The sequence below is a fragment of the Podarcis gaigeae genome (assembly GCF_964106915.1).
Source record: "Podarcis gaigeae genome assembly, chromosome: 2".
Lineage (NCBI taxonomy): Eukaryota > Metazoa > Chordata > Lepidosauria > Squamata > Lacertidae > Podarcis > Podarcis gaigeae.
In genome coordinates, this window is record NC_139679.1 from 6,875,971 (window position 1) to 6,893,907 (window position 17,937).

At 41.7% G+C, this 17,937-nt stretch overlaps 1 protein-coding gene across 1 annotated transcript in view; it reads left to right on the forward strand.

The window, feature by feature from the left end:
* Positions 1-17,937, forward strand: part of LOC310840203 (retinol dehydrogenase 7-like) — a 486,845-nt gene that overhangs the window by 394,845 nt on the left and 74,063 nt on the right. The window lies entirely within an intron of this gene.

The window sequence follows — 17,937 nt, forward strand, 5'->3', positions numbered from 1 at the left end:
ATTGACAACCTCTTGCCTCATGATATGGTGCCAACCTTTCATGAAGATTTCTGGACCTAGTAATGTTGGCTATTTGCTGGGTGACTTAAAGTAGTCAATAGTCAATAATATTCATACTGAAGCCCAGAATCCTAGTAAGACACTTTGGGTGGATTTCAGCATCATGCTATGGCGAATGTCCCACCAGCACAAGCATTGCAACGACCAGGTGGAATGGTCCTCTCTCTTTGCCCCTTGTGTGTTGTTCTGGAGGTTCTCCCAATGCCCTCCAAGCCAATTTCAGGGTTGCCAGGGGGCATGAGGGGGAAAAGAAGGGGGAAAGCCCCTTTGCATGAGGGGTGGCCCTCACACAGGGCTTGTGCTGATGGGACTCATTAGGTGAATCCCACACTATGTCAAGGGCATTGTAGGAAATTGAAATGGCTGATATTCAGGCTCAGCCAAGTAGTATGAGCAGGGCTTCCCACCTGGGTGCTGGAATCCCAGCAGCTATATGAGGACGCTGTGGGTTGTATTCAACCAACCCTTACTTGGGTAGATCCATCAAAATCAGTAGCCAAGACTAACTGAGGCCCCATCTGCACTATGCATTTAAAGCAGTATCATGCCACTTAAAAAGTCATTACTCCTCCAAAGAATTCTGGGAACTGTAGTTTGCTGAGGGTGCTTGGGAGATCCCATTCCCCTCACAGAGTGACAGCCCCAGAGATCCCTGGGAAGAGAGACTGATGGATAAATCACTCTGGAAACTGTAGCTTTGTGAAGGGAATAGGGCTCATCTAGCAACTCTTGGCACCCTTGACAAAACACTGTTCCCTTGATTTTTTAAGAGAAGCCAAAACTGTTTAAAGTGGTGTGATACTGCTTTAAATGTATGGCACATGTCTCATGTGCATTCGTTTTATGGGTCTGCCTTGAATAAAAGTTACTTGAACACAACCCTGTGTTTCTAATGCTAGCCTTTGTGATCAGGTTCAGAAACTTAATCTTAACAATTTTTGGAGGTAGTTTAATTGACCTGTGAGATGGTGGAGGTTGATTCCTCCCATTATAGTATTTATTACTCAATGGATCAGAGAAAACCATTTTAGGTCCGTTACATTAGATGAGGGGTAGGGAACCTCTGGTCATCCAGATGTTTTTGAATTATGCTGACTGGGGTTGGTGGGAGTTGGAAGCCAACAGCATCTGGAGGACCACATGTTCCTCATCCCTGCATCCCATGGAACATCTGTATTTCTTTGATCATATGTGAACTATGCTTGCATCAAAGTTATATTTGTTTAATTATGAAGTCCCAGAATGAGGCCTGGGAATTATTGTTTGGTGAAGATGCTGTCTGTTCCTAGCTCAGATAAGTACTGTTTCCAATTGTCCATGGGAAAGCAAATACGGTTATATATTCTTTTTTGTAGTTCCCAGTGGAAATAACACTTTCCTCCTCAGTTCTACTGGTGGGAACAGATTTAATAGTTATTCCCATTTTCCAGAGATCCCAGGGGATTGTCATTCTGTGAGAAGGAGCTAGAATATTCTATAACAGAAAACGTTCAGTACTCCACTAAACTATCACTCCCGCTGTTAAAGTTTCAAAAAACCAACACATATTTCTCATGTAAATATGGCTTCATCTCTCTGCTGTGTAACTGTATCTTCTGAGGTTAAATAAGGATCATTTGATAAATCTCTTTGTAGTAACTTGAACAAAGAGTACTTACTAATGGCTTACACTTCCTATTTTGCACTCAATATACATGAAAGAAAAGCTTTGTGATCATTATGCATATATGTGATTACTATCACACTGCCTGCCCGCCACTTATCAAACAGCTCTCTCCTTTTCTTTGTCTGGCAAATAAACAGTATCTGTAAATTTTGTGTCAGATGATTATTTTTAATATGAGGTGGTTCAAGGTAGGGATTGGGGATAGATTTGATTCTGTTCACATTTAAAAGCAAACCTACCCATTTTACAATTTTACAATTTCTGAAACAATGAGTGAACAAAAACGCACACATCCTTCAAAATCTACACTTTTCTGTTTTGTTTTTTTAAAGAAATATTTATTAAAGTTTTACAAAAGCATGAATACAAAAGCACATAAAAAAGGAAATACATGAAAAAAGAAAAAAATACATGAAAAAAGAAAAAATGGAAATAAAAAATACAACATATAAAAGACAAAGAAAAAAATAAAAAAGGTAAAAACAAATCCGTTTTTCATAACTTTAAACTCCTTTGCTTATTTCTTTGACCTCCTCACACCTCCCCTTTTTGTATTCCCATTTACATAATCAAGTCAGCAAATCCTTACCCTCTTTCATTTACCTTAACTCTGTGTCTTAAGATTTTATAACTCTATATTTTCATCCAATATCAATTCATTTTTGCATATTCTTGTTAATTTTGTTGCTAATACCACTTATTTTCAATCCAACATCATTTTAACATTCCTTAATTTTACAGTGTTTCTGCAGGTAGTCTTTAAATTTCTTCCAGTCTTTCTCCACCAACTCTTCTCCCAGGTCTCGGATTCTGCCAGTCATTTCCGCCAATTCCATATAGTCCATCACCTTCATCTGCCACTCTTCCAGGGTGGGTAAATCTTGTGTCTTCCAATACTTTGCAAAATCTACACTTTTCTGAATTTTGCAATGCAAGTAGTGTGTACGGCAAGGCATATATTAGGGTAAAAAGTGTGCATAGAAATGCATATATTAATGAAATACAACAAAAGTGCATTATATTAGGGAGAACTGCTTTGCAAATATGTATGTATTAGGCATACAACAAGTACAGTGGTACCTCGGGTTAAGTACTTAATTCGTTCTGGAGGTCCGTACTTAACCTGAAACTGTTTTTAACCTGAAGCACCACTTTAGCTAATGGGGCCTCCTGCTGCTGCTGCGCTGCCGGAGCACGATTTCTGTTCTCATCCTGAAGCAAAGTTCTTAACCTGAAGCACTATTTCTGGGTTAGTGGCGTCTGTAACCTGAAGCGTATGTAACCTGAAACGTATGTAACCCAAGGTACCACTGTATAGACATTAGGAGAAATTTGCACTAAAACGCTGATGAATTCTCAAACTGCCCATCTGTAGCTTATGGTCAACCTGTAAAACAGGGGTAGTCAATGTGGTCCCCTCCACCTGCTGTTGGATTCAAAGTCCCATCAGCCCAATCCACCACATTCAGTGGGTCAGAGACGATGGGAGTTGTTGTTTAACAATATCTGGAGGATGGCAGATTAGCTGTTCTTGCTTAAAGATTCCAAGTGTTCACCAATGGCCATCTAAACCAGGCTTCCTCAACTTTATTCCTCGGCCCTCCAGATGTTTTGAGACTACTAGCTAGGGATCATGGGAGTTGAAGGCCAAAAACATCTGGAGGGCTGAGGTTGACGAAGCCTGATCTAAACTATAGGATACAGCTATATTATCACAACTGCTCAGAAACTGAACACATCTATTGAAAGTTGGCTTCCTTTGTTTGGAATGATAGTTATAGGTGGAATATTATGCTTCGAAATAACATTGCTTCATTTATAATTTTGATTGGAAAGTTATATGGCCTTGAATTTGATTTTTTTTTTATGATTCCAATTATGGGACGCGGGTGGTGCTGTGGGTTAAACCACAGAGCCTAGGACTTGCCGGTCAGAAGGTCGGCGGTTCAAATCCCCACGACGGGTTCAGCTCCCATTACTCCGTCCCTGCTCCTGCCAACCTAGCACTTCGAAAGCACGTCAAAGTGCAAGTAGATAAATAGGTACTGTACCAGTGGGAAGGTAAACGGCATTTCCGTGCGCTGCTCTGGTTCACCAGAAGTGGCTTAGTCATGCTGGCCACATGACCCAGAAGCTGTACGCCGGCTCCCTCGGCCAATAAAGTGACATGAGCGCCGCAACCCCAGAGTCGGCCATGACTGGACCAAATGATCAGGGGTCCCTTTACCTTTACCTTTAATCATTGACCCTAGCCTCTGAGAAGTAGAACAGAAAAGGCAATGATTGCACTACCAGGAGGTAGTTTTACACTATTTACATTAGTCCTTTGCATGTACCTGTACCATACTTTGCTATACAATATGTGCCCACTTCCAGAACTGTTTCCCCCCCCCCCCCTTCTGGAAATCGTGGAAATATAAATATAAGTTTGTTCTGGATCATCTGAGAACAAAACTACAAAAAACAATTTTGTGTGCCCTGTGAGAATAATATTCACTCTTTTAGATTCAGACAAGAGTATCAGTGTCATATACACTGAAAATTTATATGTTGCTTTCCATGGAAAATTATTGCACTGGGACATTATTTGATGTTTATGAAATTCTTCAAGGATTATTATTATTAGGGGGAGAGCAAGTATTACCAAATCTTGTGTCCAGAATGATACAGTTTTAAGTGTTCAGAATCCAATCACTATGATATACATGGACTTTGTGCAGACTGCTGTGTATATCATTTGGTATATTTTTGTACAGGTTACAATGATAACATCACAGCCCCAGAATAAATGCTGATGAGATCGTGGGATCACAACGGCACCTTCATTCTTTCTCCCCTATTGCTCTTAAAACTTGGGCCTTCTGCATTATACAGCGGTACCTCGGGTCAAGAACTTAATTCGTTCTGCAGGTCCGTACTTAACCTGAAACTGTTCTTAACCTGAAGCACCACTTTAGCTAATGGGGCCTCCTGCTGCCACCATGCTGCCAGAGCACGATTTCTGTTCTCATCCTGAAGCAAAGTTCTTAACCTGAAGCACTATTTCTGGGTTAGCAGAGTCTGTAACCTGAAGTGTATGTAACCTGAAGTGTATGTAACCCGAGGTACCACTGTACATGCTTGGGGGCAAGGTCTGCATTCAAGGCCTTAGTTTGCCCTTCTGCACCACACGTTAAGAAGGATACTGATCAGGTGTGCGCTCAGCTGCAGCCCTCCAGCTGTTGCTACAGCTGTCGTCCTGCCATACCATTGGCCAGGCTGATGGGAGTTGGAGATCTAATTTGTTTCCCTGTGCCAAACTCCAGTTCACTGAAGCTGTCATTTGCACCTGCACAATGGCTGCCTGAAATGTACACACCTCAGCTTAACTATGGCTTCCATTTTCAAATCGGATGGAAGCTGGTTAGAGGGGAAAGTACCTTGAACAGTGGCTACAGGACACCTATTGATTGTGGCTAATGTGATGTCTACTCAGCTTCAAAATCCAGCCATGGGAGGGCGCTGGAGCCACTGTAAGTTGTAATGTGTACACATTATTCTGCTGCCCCAAAGGACAGGACTGGAATTAATAGACTTATCTTACAGAAGGGTAGGTTTCATCTGAACATTAAAAGAACCTTCTTTACTGTTTATAGTACGTTGACATTGGAACCAATCAGCAGGGTTGGTATTCTCCTGCTTGTTGGAGGTTTTCAAGCAGAAGGTGGACAACCACCTTAGATCTTGGTTTCCCGCATCAATCAGGGAGTTGATCTAGATGGCTTACAAGGAACCCCACTGCTGCTCTACAGTTCTATGGCAACGACAGCCGATAAGATCCTTGCTAATGACCCATCTAGTCCAGCATCCTGGGCTCACAGTGGCCAATCAGAGGCCTGTCCTGTGGGAAACCAAAAGCAGAACCAGAGTGAGACAACACGCCACCCTTCACACACACAAACACTTGTGTTTCCCACCAATTGGCATACAGAGACATGCCGTCTCTGACAGTGGTGGGAGAACACAGCCATTGTGCAAGTATTCACACCAGTGACCGGATTATGGTGACAATAGTGATGGGCTTTTTCACAAGAAATATAAACAAACAAACAAGCCAACGAAAGTCCAGGCATGCCAGCAAAATATTAGAATATGTATTGGCTAGCACCATCTAGTGGGAAAGGAATGGCAGACAGTTTTTGTAAGGATTAGATCTAGAATAATTTGGAAATGAAGCATTCTTCTTTGCTGCCAAAAGGTTGGATTTGAATTTACTTTCTCTCCTGCCCCCCCCCCCCATCATTTTCAGTTACGGATATTTGTGGCTGGGCTTTCTGGGAGAGGGGAAAATAAAATGTAAAGTATTGGCTTGGAGAAGAAGTCCCCATTTAATTTCCTTGAAATCCATCAACAACAAAAATGTGAGAGTGATGGGCAAACACCTACAGCTTGTTTTGGAATGGGTCTGCTAAAAGCAAATAGTACTGAAGAATGCTCAATGCACATTTGAACACAAGCTATTTTTGTTTGACATCATGCCAAATCAAGTGCCAATGAGCCCCCAGTGAGAAACTCAGGAGACAATGGGTCTTAGAGACTTTGCTCCAGCTGAAGCTGAACATAACATCAAGGTCTTCCTGCTGCAATAGCTTCCCCCTTTCCTCAAATTTGCTAAGGCGGGGGGGGGGGGCGGAAGTGCAGAGATCTCGCTGCAACTGCAGGTCCATCTGTGTCCATTGACAATGGGAAATATGGGGACTACATTTCAAATAGGTAGATTGAAAGATCTGTTGATAGAATAAACCTATTTACTGCCGTTTCTATTAAAAGAATAAGGACTGTTTACAACTGATAGGAAAATGCAACACATGACAACAAAAAGAACAACAGTGAACTAAAACCTACAAAAGAAAATATAAAAAACTAAAATATAATAGAAAAAACTAACAGATTACTGGGTGCAGATGGCATCCACCTGAGAGTTGCAAAATTGCTGATCTAACAAAAATGCCCTTCTCAGGTGAGCCTCCATACCCAAAGACCAGAAAGTGTCCAAGGTAGCACCCTTTTTTTACAAGGGGTCTGGGGTGTGTCCTGCAGGAAATTGCAGGCCAATCAGCTGTACGTCTGCCCCAGAAAAACTGGTGGGAAGTATTGTTAAAATAAGAATGCATAAAGAAGAACAAGCCTAGCTAAAGCAGAACCAGCATGGCTTCTGCGAAGGAAAGTTGTGCCTTGTGAACCTATAAAAGTTCTTTGAGAATGTCACCAAGCAGATAAAGAGGTGGTCTTGTTGACATAATGCACTTCAGGGATGTCTGAGCTGAAGTCTGAGCTCTGTCTTTGGAGGGAGGGGCATGAAATCTGAATTTTACCACATTGCTAGGCTTGATCCATTTCCATTTGCATGAGAGGGGAAAGGGTGCTTGAGCTTCTTGTTTCTAATAATGGGTTGCTGTGCTATTTAATATACATACTCACCAGGGAGGAAGAATAAAGACTTTGCATTGCCCCCGCCCCGTCCTAGAGATGGATTGTGCTATACGGGTTTCATATCCTGCAGTGTCACTCACCTGGTGGTTAAGTTTCTGTCAATGGAATAAAGATTGAAGCAATTTTCAATTCTCTCTCCTGCAGTCACTCACTCCCGATACACCTCAATCCTCTGGACCAGATTTTTTTGGGGGGGGGCTGCAAGGTGGAGGGGGTAATAAAAAATGGCTTCTCTCCTTGTTCTACTGATAGACATCTTACCAGCTGAGTGAGACCACTGGGTGTTATCCAGTGTTCTTTAAAAGTGTCCCTTAAAACTGAATTACTAGCATGTCATTTGTCCTGCATTGTTCAAGAATCTGTAGTCTCCTACAGAAAACTGCAAAAATCACAGGTTGGGATAAGGAGTAGAAGCAAAGGTGTTTGTCTTATTTGTTCCACTTGTTTGCCCCTCACATGCATGTAATAACTACATAATTGTATACCTTGCCAGGAAACAGAACAACTTGTGAAATTTATTTCTCTGGTTGCTCTTAGTGACTGGAGCAGCATACCTGAAAGGTGGTTTACACCTGAGGGCATCTTATGATGCAGGATGTTGACAGATATGTGCAGTCCCTCAAGAGTGTTGATTTTATAGTATGTGCTGACTGTTTTCACACATGAGTCTGTCAGCTGTAATAATGCTAAGATTAGCATCTGTTGCATCAGTGAGAGAAGAGGTGTTTTTTGGCTTCTGGCTATTCCATAGTGGTAAGAAGCTTAGTTTTAAAAATAATAATAATAATAAGGTGGAAAGCAAAGATGAAAAGTGAACCCCATGTGTAAGAAGTAGAGCTACATTTCTAACATCAAAGAAATACATGCTTCTGGTTCTACAGGTTTTAATTCCCAACACCTTTGACAGATTCTGAGCAGAGCAGACATACTTGATGGAACTCCACTGGAGGGCACTTTGAAATCATGCTGCTCTGCTCTGCCTCCTCCTCTGAACACAAGAATATCCCTGTCAGATTAGACCAATGGACCATGTAGTCCAGCATCCTTGTCCCACAGAGGCCAACCAGATGCCCACGAGAAGCCTATAAGCAAAGTATGAGTGTAACAATGCTCTTGCCCACTGCTATTTTTCTAGAAAAAGAGGTGCCAAAACTCTCCATGAAAACATCTCCCTCGTCCTCTTAGAATGGCAATGGTGCCTACCTGGGAGGTGTTGGAACTGAGTTCCAGCTGATGAAAAGGCCCTACTCTTGCCACTAGTGATTTTCAGCAACTGGTATTCAGAGGCAGACTGTCTCTGTCACTGGAGGAAGTACGCAGCCATAATGGCAAGCAGCTATTAAGAGCCTTATCCTCTGTGAATTGGCCTAATTCCCTTTTAAAGGCACCCAATTCGTTGACTATTACTCCTTCTTGTCTGATATTCACATCTAGAAAGAAACAGTTTGATTAGAGCAGATATAAATAGTGACCATCTTACTGTTTTCTGAACTGTTACTCTGAGCACCTGGCCAAGGATGAAGTGATACTGGGGACTAGCCACTCCCCAGATCCTGACATATTGCTTGTACAATTGGAACCATAGGTAAAGGTAAAGGAATCCCTGACCATTAGGTCCAGTCGTGACTGACTCTGGAGTTGTGGCGTTCATCTCGCTTTATTGGCCAAGGGAGCCGGCGTACAGCTTCCAGGTCATGTGGCCAGCATGACTAAGCCACTGCTGGCGAACCAGAGCAGTGCATGGAAACGCCATTTACTCCCCCCCCCCGGAGTGATACCTATTTATCTACTTGCACTTTGACGTGCTTTCGAACTGCTAGGTGGGCAGGAGCAAGGACTGAGCAACAGGAGCTCACCCTGTCACGGGGATTCGAACCGCCGACCTTCTGATCGGCAAGTCCTAGGCTCTGTGGTTTAACCCACAGCACCACCCGTGTCCCATAATTGGAACCATAGCATGTCACAAAAAGAGGAGTCCCATCAGAGAGGACAGTGCTTGATGGTTATTCATTTATCGTCCCCACCCAAAAAAAAAATATCCCCAAGTGATTTACAAAATTGACTTGAAACCAAATTCAATGATAGAATAGAAATACACACCCATACATACAAGAGACAGATCTAGTATATCCCCTTCCACTAAAAGAGGCCATATTCACTTAAAAACTTCTAAATTAAGGGCTGAAGGCGTTGGTTAAAAGAAAAGTTATGGCAGGTTAGCAGGGCCAGCTCAGCTGTTAGGCAAGGTGAGATTCCTTGCCAGCACTGCTGCCTCCGCCAGCAGCTCAGAAAGGTCAACATTGGTGTTGATTTGGAGTGAGATCTCACCCAAAATCAGTACAATATTGTCACAGATCAGTGATGATGGTAGTGGTAGATGAGGCAGGGTGTGTGGCAGCAGCAGAGTGGGCAGGGGAGGCAGCGGCAGATATGGTGGTGGCATGGCAGGAGCGCCGCAAAGGCTGAGCAGGGCAGCTTTTCCCATCTCACCTCAAGCAGCAAAACAGGATGCACCGACCCTGCAGATAAGGTGGGGGAGGCTTAATGAAATGTTGAAACTCCACTCCCTGACTTCTGACATTTGGAATCAAAGCATGCCCTCTCTGGAATTTTCTTAAAGACTGTTCCAGTGATGAGCATGCCACAAAAGTAAGGGTGATGGTGGCCATTCACTCACCCAAATAATTTGAGCGCTGGTAGCATTTCACCTAAAATGTTGCTTTTTACCTAAAGCAAAAGTTAGAATTAATTTGAGGGTCGCTCTGCAGGTGACTCATTCAAAAATTGGGAAGAACGCCCTCAAGGACTGGCAAATTTGCTCAGGGGAAATGGTTGCACATCTGCATCTCAAAGTGAATCAATCCAATCGACTTGAGCAAGAAAGCCAAGCCATGGCTTGCAAGGAGTGGCTGGATGCTGAATTCTGCTCTGGTCATCAGTCAGATCCTGAGAGGAAGCAGAACCCACCCACAATGTCACCTAGCAATAATATTGGGAGTCAGAGTCCATCTGACTCACTTCTAGCAGCAGTTTGGAGCTCACAAAGGCTTCATCATTAATGCCACGTGAAAGGGCAGCTCTGAGAGCAAGGGTGTGCATGCATAGCTGCCCTCTCCATTAATGGGCATGAATGGGCAAGCCCACACTTAGAGGAGTTCTATGTGTATGCAGGGTTCTGGATGAGGGTACTTATTTCTAGTTACATCCCAATTTATTAGCAGAGCCAGGGGGATATTTACTGCTTACATTTATTTCCCACCTTCTACCCGTCATGTATAATGATCTCTGGCAGGCAAGCAAGCTTCAATAAGAAATAATGACTTTCCGGCAGTTTTATGTACGTTTATTTACAAAACAAAACAAAACACCAAAACCCACATCTAGAGCATGGCTTCTCGCCTGCTCACATTGATGATAGTTGGTCAGTCTGAATCTTCACCCCTCCCACAGCAGGAAGGATGCCAATCTCCTGCCTTTCCCCTCTTGCCCTTCTGTTGCCCTCTGATCTTATCCAGTCTCCTTGAACGGGGCCTGAGAGGCTGGCCTCTGCCCTCCCAACTTCCACTTGACACAGTCTCAGACCTTTGCTTATCTGCTGATTGCCTAGCAACACTCTGGCTGCCTTCCAACTCTTCCTCTTCTTGAGAGCTAAGAGAGTCTTCCCCAGGAAGGGGAGTCAAACTGCCCTTTCTTGACTTAGCCAGCTCTCATCTGCAGAGTCGGTCCCTTGTACAGTAACTTCAATCTCTGAGTCTGACTCTTCCCCTGCGCTCCGGGGGCCCACGTTCCTGATATCATTGGAAGTTGCTGCATGTGGGATACTTAGATGGTTTCCCATCCAGGCACATACCAGACGCCCAGACCAGCTTAGCTTCAGTAAGGTGGCAGCCCCAATTGCCTTTACGTGTGATTTAAATTCATTTTTATCACATTTCTAACCTACCATTCCTCAGCGTAGTTCTCTTAGTTCTCTCCCTTATATGTTGCTTACGGCAACCCTGTGATGGTCAGTTAGGCTGAAAGACAGTGACTCAAACATCTTGGTTAATTTGTATTTGGGTGGTAGCAACTCTTTTTTAAAAAAAATTCTTTTTATTAAATTCTTTTTTTTAAGACAAAGACATACAGAATGAAGGAACAAAAACATACAAACGAACAACAAAGAAAAAGGAAAAAAGAAAAAGGACAAAGCGATCCATAAAAAAAGAAAACAAACGGTGAACAAAACCAACATCAATTTATAATGTAACATTGATTGACTTCCCTCCATCTCGGTTTTGGGCTATATAACCACAATACCTTTCTGCGGTATCTTTTTACAACCTCTCTCTATACATCGCAGGCTTTATGTTACACCTACTGTGATTTTATTATTTCCTAAATTTGCTTCTATGTATGTTATGAATTTGTTCCAGTCATTAATAAATTTTACATTTTTTGATGCCTGATTTTTTGTGTCATCTTTGCTAATTCTATATATTCGAATAACTTAATTTGCCATTCTCTAACAGTTGGGATATCAGGGGTTTTCCAATTTTGCGCTAGCAATATCCTGGCGGCTACCGTTGCGTATTGGAACATTATTTGGTCTTCTTTCTTGATCTCCTCTCCGACCATTTCTAGGAGGAAGGCTTCGGGTTTTTTTGGGAAAGTATATTTCAATTTTTTTTTAATTCATCATAAATAAGTCCCCAAAAACTTTTCACTTCTTCACAAGCCCACCACATGTGGTGGAAATCACCCTCTTTTGTTTTGCTTTTCCAGCATGTTTTTTCCCCGGTCTTATACATTTTTTTCCAATTTCACAGGGGTGATGTACCATCGGTACATCATTTTTTCCATATTTTCTCAGCATGTGTTCACAGCATGTGTTGGACTCCGAGAAAATATGGGTGGTAGCAACTCTAACAGAATGGCGTTGCTAACAGAACAGGCCATGCTACCTGTTAAGAATATTACAACTGAGAGGTGTCTAAAGGTAACTAAGCAATTGGGCATCACATAATTTTTATACTCTTATTAAATTGGGAGCCATGGGATGTAGCCCCTATAGCAAGCTACCTAGCAAGGCTGTTCCAGCAAGTTAGTATTGGAATTACCAAAGCTAGAATAAATTTGCTAAACTATAATTAATTCAAAGAGTTCCTAAAATGCATAATTTCTTGTGCAGCAGCTTTGCAAACGAAGCATTTATATAGATCCCCCTTAGCATTTCGCTGGGGAATTTATGTTTACTTTGCTGTTTTGCAATGGTGTTTTAACTGCTGGCAGGCAAAAACCAAACCCAAAGGAAGGCCTCATATTACATTTTTTCTGGATTAACCAAGCCCATATATTGCAAACAGATATAAAGCAGAAGCTTGAGAGTGTCATATTAGAGGGGACCCTTTCTTGCTTTTCTGCTGTGCCGACATTGTCTTACACGGCTTGGGCATGAGCCGACAACTCTACATGGCAAACTCCATCCATGGAAGAAGAAGGTTCTCTTCTGCCTCTGACATAGGTGGTCTAAGCAGATGTAGACTGAGTGCATCTTCTATATCCCAGCCTGGTGGAAGAAGTGGAATTGGTGGCTATAGCACCAGGAGTCTCTCAACCATAGGTGGAATCAGAAGAATTTCTTGCGTTGGAGGCTACCAGATTGGGGGCTATGGAGGTCTTGGTGTTGGACATCACATTACCTACGGTGGTCAGAGCTATTGTGGCATTCCAAGAAGCTATGTTGAGCTCAGAAATTATGCTGGCAGTGGTCAAAATGACCATTTCCATGAAGTCAGCATCAACGAACGCCTTCTAAAACCACTCTGTATAGGAGTTGACCCTGAGATCCAGAAAATACGCACTAAAGAGAAGGAACAGATGAAATCTCTCAACAACCAGTTTGCTTGCTTCATTGATCAGGTCAGAGTATGAATGACTAGTCATTCATTCAATCATTCACTCATTCACTCACTCATGAAGTAGGAAGTGGCAAATGAGGTTTCTTTCTATGTGGCAGTAGTGGGTAGATGACCCAATGCAACATGTGGTGGGAGGATTCAGTCCAAGAGCAGGTGCTTGGTATGTGTTCAGATATCACAAAGTTTGCACATGAGAGAAATGCTTTGGAAATTTTGATCTGAAGCAATTTTATGCCAGAGCTCTTTGAGGTATGGTGTGTGTATATGGGGAAGGGGACAGGGGTCTGATATTTTGCTCACTTCAGTATTTATTAATTTTGATACAAAATGACTGCAAGATTCAGCTACGAATAGTGTCGTTGCATATTAGTTGTCAACTTTTATCATGCCCAATGTTGAATCAATGCCAAATATCCTGAATGCTAATTTACCATGTGCACCAAAGTGAACAAAGTCTAAAATAAAGCTAACCATACTGCATTTTAAAAAGTAAATTGCGTTCCTACTTCTTTTTTAAAAAAATTCTAAGTGTAGCAACTGATACCTGTTAGAGAATCCTGAAGCAGAATTCTTGTAGTATTTTGCTGATGTTGGGTTGGTGCTATTGTTACAGTAGACTCTACCATGGTCAAATGTGGTGAGGCCATGAGTAATTTTGCTAATCGTGGAAAAGCTCTTTTCTTTTACCTCCAATTCCTCCAGATTGATTCCTTGAAATGGTCAGGACTGTCCCAGTTCACCATAATATGTAATCTGGTGGACACTCCAGGTATAGAAGTCAAAAGAAAATGTCCTGTGTGAATTATTTAGACAGTTGATGAAATTCCACACAATGATGGGAAGTTCAAAAGTGCAAGCATTAGATGATAGACAGATAGATGAGAGATAGATAGTTAGTTAGATCGATATAGATAGAATAATAAAGTGGCTACTATGTTAAGGCATAATATGGGGAGTGAGTAGGGGTGGGGGTAAAATTCAGTTCAGTTCACCCATGAAAAGTGAGACTGCCTAATTTGCACTTTCCAAAATAAAAAGCGAACCAAAACACAGCCACCCTTTGAAAGTTGTATTCCTTCAAATTTTGCAGTGCCATTCTCCAGCCATGTGTACAAAAATGCACATTCTGGGTTAAGTATTGCATGTATTAGTAAAAATAGCATACAAAATGCATTGCACTGGGGAAAACCACTGCTGAAATGTGTAGCTTAGGCAAAATTGCATACAAAAATGTGCATATTAAGATACCTTTACACTAAAATGCAGGCGGATTTTCTTGAGGACTCCCCTCCAATGCAAACTGATTGCAGATATGGATAATTGACTTAACATTGGAAAAAGGAGAAACAGAGAAGTTGAAATTGTCAGATTCACCCATCCTTTGGGTTGACAAAGCTGGACAGCTGAATATAATCTCCACACTATTCTTATAGATTTTCAGCTGTAAGCCTTTGTACGTCACAACATGCATTATTGTAAGCAGCTATGCCACTGCAATTAATTTTCAAAGTACACATGCTGTGCACATCTATAAGAGCAATGTGGAAAATAATATGTGGGAGAGAGAGAAAAGGTAAAAAGAAAAGAGCTGTGTATAGGGGTAAATAGATGGGTGTCTATATTTAAAGACACACTATTCTAATAATAATAATAATAATAATAATAATAATAATAATAATAATAATAATAATAATAATAATTTATTTATACCCCACCCATCTGACTGGGTTTCCCCAGCCACTCTGGGCGGCTTCCAACTGAATATTAAAAACAGTACAACATCAGACATTAAAAACTTCCCTAAAGAAGGAGTGTCATCCTTTGACCCACAAGTGTTTCTGAGACTGTTGCACTAACTGTACCAAGAATCATAGAACTGTAGATTTCAAAGAGACCACAAGGGTCGTCTGGTTCAGCCTCTTGCAATGCAGGAAATAAAGCTAAAGAATCCCAGCCTCTGTTGAAAAGCTTTCAGTGAAGGAGAGTCCACCATAAATAAATCTATTCATTTTCGGAGAAATCTGCAAAACAGGTGTGGGTGGGTATATTGATAGACAGATGGTGGGAAGATGGATGATAGATAGACAGGTAGATCAGGCATAGGCAAACTCGGCCCTCCAGATGTTTTGGGACTACAACTCCCATTATCCCTAGCTAACAGGACCAGTGGTCAGGGATGATGGGAGTTGTAGTCCCAAAACATCTGGAGGGCCAAGTTTGCCTATGCCTGAGATAGATACAGCTTTTCTTAAGTGCTGCAGCTGAGGCTGAAATAGAATGACTTGCCAAAGACAACCCATTCATAATCAATGACAATATAGGAACTGGAGTATTTTACCTCAACATGCTCTTGACAACACAACTATGACACTTGAATTTAGTGTCTTTCTTGTCTTTAATTAACGCCTATAAAGATATTCTTTTAAAGGTTCCTTTAAAAGGAACCTTTATTTCATACTTTTACATTTGATTTTATGTTGCTTTTAGGTTCTATGGGCAGACATTTTTTCAGTGGTGACCTTGCTGTGGAAGGGTGACTGCTGCATTTTGTCGTGTACATCATTTTTATTTAGTACGCTTGCTGAAACAAAGCAATGTCTTTAGCAGGTGCCGAAATGGCAACAGTAGAGACACCTGCATGCCATTCAACAGAGGGAGTTCCAAAAGTAAGGTGTCGCCACAGTTCTGACACCATGCAGAAGGGATCTCCTGACAGATGCCCTCTTCTGCAAGATGTCCTGCCAGAATACATTGATGTGCGATTAACTGTTACCCACAGTGCAATTTGGAAGACTAACACAAAATAACTGTGTGTGGCTTATCCATCTCCCCTACAATCCCTCCTTCCATCCCCTTCCATTTTGGATTTCCCCTTCTTTGATTTCAGGTCCGATGTCTAGAGCAGAAGAACAAGGTGTTGGTAACCAAATGGAGCGTCCTGCAAGAGCAGATGCCACCTGCTAGGACAGATCTTGATTCCCTCTTTGCAAGATGCATCTGCGGCCTTCGCAAGCAGCTGGACTTTTTGCAGAATGAAAAGGAGCAAATGGAACCGCAGCTGCAGAACATACAGCAGATCGTAGAGGAGCTTAAATGCAGGTAGGCATTGCCAATGCCCAGTCATATAATAATAGTAATAATAATAATAATAATAATAATACCTTTATTGTCATCGTATGACCTGTGTACAATGAAATTAAATGAGCCTCCCCCCAAACACTCAATCTCTTATCGAACAACACACCACCTCGCAAGTCAATTTCGCTATGTTATTTTTCGTTCAACAGCCTAACCGGCCATGGATAGAAGCTATTTTTTAGCCTGTTGGTATGACTGATTATACTTCTATATCTCCTGCCTGAGGGTAGAAGATTAAAGAGGTGATGGCCGGGGTGTGAGTCATCCCTGAGAATTTTTCTCGTTCTCCTAAGGCAACGATCCCTTGCGATGTCATCTAGCAGACTCATGGGACAGCCCATGATATCATGTGCTGTGTTCACCACCCTCTGTAGAGACCTTCTGTCTGTGGCAGTCCGGCCAGCATACCACACTGTGATACAATATGAAAGGACACTTTCTATTGTGGATCGGTAAAATAAAAATCAGTTGTTGTTTAACATTATTCTTTCACAAGACCCTGAGGAAATGGAGTCTCTGTTGGGCCTTTCTGACCACCTGAGTTATGTTGATTTTCCAACTGAGGTCCTCACTAAGGTACACTCCCAGGAATTTAAAGGAGACCCTCTCCACACAGCCCCCCCCCCCGATAAACAATGGGGCAGGTTCCCCTCTCTTCCTCTGGAAGTCCAACACCATTTCCTTTGTCTTACTAATATTTAGGTGCAAGTTATTGTCTAAGCACCATGTAGATACTTTTTGAACCTCCCACCTGTACACTGTTTCATCTCCGCCTGCAATTAGGCCCATTATGGTAGTATCATCTGCAAACTTAATAATTACTGTGGATGGATCAGATGATATGCAGTCATATGTGTACAATGAGTACAGGTAGGGACTTAGCACACATCCCTGTGGGGTGCCAGTGCTAAGCTTCAGGGAGGTAGGTGTAACACGCACAATCCTCACTGTTTGTGTCCGATCCCTCAAAAAGTCTTTAATCCAGTCACAGATGGTAGAAGAAAGGTCAAGATCTGTCACCTTTTTAATAAGAATGTCCGGGAGGATGGTATTAAAAGCCGAGCTATAATCAATAAACAACATTCTGACATAATTCCCCAGTCTCTCCAGATGATTTGCTGCAAGGTGAAAGGCTGTAGCTATGGTATCATCTGTTGACCTGTTTCTCCTATGTGCTGATGAAGTTTCATTGTGCCAAAGGAGCCACTTTGGTTTAAGTATACTTAAACTTACTTGCAGAAGAGAAAGAACAATCTATTTGTCTTTTACATATTTTCTTATATTGAATCAGCATAGATGCAGAAATAGGGATGCTGCGTAAATTTGATCCTTGTGAACTCTGCACTGAAATGTTTTCTCTAAATCCGTGTGATTTAAAATTGTTGTAAGTTGTTAATAAGTCCATTCTACTTAACAAGTACGATGGAAAAGTCCTATTGCAGTGACTGTGATTATAAGAAAGGGTTAAGATCAAAACTATGATTTTGGGAATAAACAACAGAGAAAACGAAGGAACAAAGACAAAAGATTTTCTCCGGATCATCCAGAACATGTGAAGTCCCATTTAATTAATTCGGAATATATAATTGGCTTTTTTCAGGGTGGGGGGGACATGATGTGGCATGATTTTATATGTTATTAATTGGAATATTATTAATGAAAAATTAATAAAAAATATTATAAAAATAAAATTGTTGTATG